General features: G+C 37.3%; 1 pseudogene; it reads left to right on the top strand.

The window, feature by feature from the left end:
- The first annotated feature begins 254 nt into the window (after window positions 1-254).
- Window positions 255-1,907, top strand: LOC111025636 (protein NRT1/ PTR FAMILY 2.7 pseudogene; annotated as a pseudogene).

Below are 1,907 nucleotides of genomic sequence, written 5' to 3'. Positions count from 1 at the left end.
TCCGACCTATACTGACTTGATCGTCGGAGTGCTCACCTTTTTGTGCAGGTCCGCCCAAGTATTCAGATCGGTCCGGAGGCCGAGTTCGAGCTGCAATCTGAAATACACTGTTGTGCATATCCTTGCATAAACAATAGGTAAAATATCTCTGCCATCTCTGTCTCGTAATTTGTTGAAGAATAATAGTGGTAAATGGAAATTCAGGATGTATCGGTTGTTTGACGCTGGCCAACGGGGGATGGCTTTCCAATTTGATGGTGTATTTGATTCAACAGTACAACATCAACACCATCAATGCTGCTTTAATCTTAAACGTCCTTAGCGGCTGCCTCAGTGTATTTCCCGTCGTCGGCGCTCTTATTGCTGACTCTTTCCTCGGCTCTTTCTCTGTCATCGTAATTTCCTCTTGCATTTCTCTCCTGGTAATTCTCTCTCTCTCTCTCTTCTGACCAAATATAGGAATCACAGCTCAGTTTTCTGTATACTGGTTTCTTGGATGTTTATTTCTTTTACTTCGTTCTGACTCTTAACCATGGTCTCACCACCATGAAATATTTGACTATACATTAATTTACTTTAAAAAATAGGTCTCTGTTTTATGTATTTATCCCTCCTAAAGTTGACTAGTAAGTATCTATTTCTTTACTAATCACCATTATGAAATTGAGAGTTCATATTTTTCTTTCATATTTGTCCAGTTAGAAACTCACCTGTCGATCACTGAAGTATTTTCTTGCTTTGTTTCGAGTAATTTTAAGGTGGTTTAAATTAATGAAACTGGAAATTAAGTTAAAATGAAAGAGAGAGGTGGTTAAAGAGAAACTCAAACTTTCTTTGTCCTTTTCTGCCCCTGATGCTTTTTTAAGTGTGAGAGAATTCAAACTTTGACGAGACATCAATTGTTTTTAATACCGCTGTTGTTGACCAATAATTTTTGGCAATCTTGCAAGTAACTATCTATCCTATAAAAAAACTATCAATATAACTTTCATAGCCAGGTAGAACCGCTGCTGGAGACTTAACTGTTTTTTCTATTTTTTATTCTTCTTTTATGTATTAATTGTCTCAATTTTATTTTATTTTTTTTTTTTTTTTTTTAAGGATGGTAAGTTGTTTGAGATACCTAAGGTACCAATAAACACTCAAATTTTATTAAAAAATACTTCATAATTTATTTCCTCTTCACCCGACAATTTTTAATACATAGTTACAAAAATATTTATAAATTTATCGGACAACACTCATATTTTCGCTGACCACCGTTACATTATTTACAATTTAGGGGACAGAAATCCATATAAAGATATATTGAAAGATTTAAAAAAAAAATAATTGTTAAATTTTTATTGAAGTTTTTTGTTGGTAACATTCTAATAAAAGTAGAAATTTTTAATTTTTAATTTCTATTGCAGGGCATAATTTCACTAACATTAACAGCAACAATCAACCCTTTGAGGCCCCAAGGTGATGATCATTCCCCTTCAAAACTCCAATACACAATCCTGTATTTGGGCATCGTCCTTGCATCCATTGGAGTCGGCGGCTCGCGCTTTACGTTGGACATCGTAAAAGATCAAAACGTCTTCTTCACCCTCTACGCTGCATTTTTGGCCAGCTCCACGGCCATCGTGTATATTGAGGACAATGTGAGTTGGGGGTGGGGCTTTGGCATCAGCCTTGCAGCAAACGTCGTCGGGCTTGCCATTTTCTTGCTTGGAAATCGCTTTTATTGTAGCCATATGCCCCGTGGAAGCCCGTTCACGACGCTCGCTCAAGTTCTCGTCGCTGCTGCTCGGAAAAAGTTGTCCCGGCTGCCGGGGAGTGATGATTACTATTATGGTGAGGAGCATGTTGGGAAGGTGATGGATGGAGTGCTAACAAAGAGTTTTAGGTATGCCATGCTTTAA

This window comes from Momordica charantia, assembly GCF_013281855.1.
Source record: "Momordica charantia cultivar OHB3-1 chromosome 3 unlocalized genomic scaffold, Mcharantia_2.0 BLBB01000003.1, whole genome shotgun sequence".
NCBI lineage: Eukaryota > Viridiplantae > Streptophyta > Magnoliopsida > Cucurbitales > Cucurbitaceae > Momordica > Momordica charantia.
This window is presented reverse-complemented; position numbering and strand designations above follow the sequence as displayed.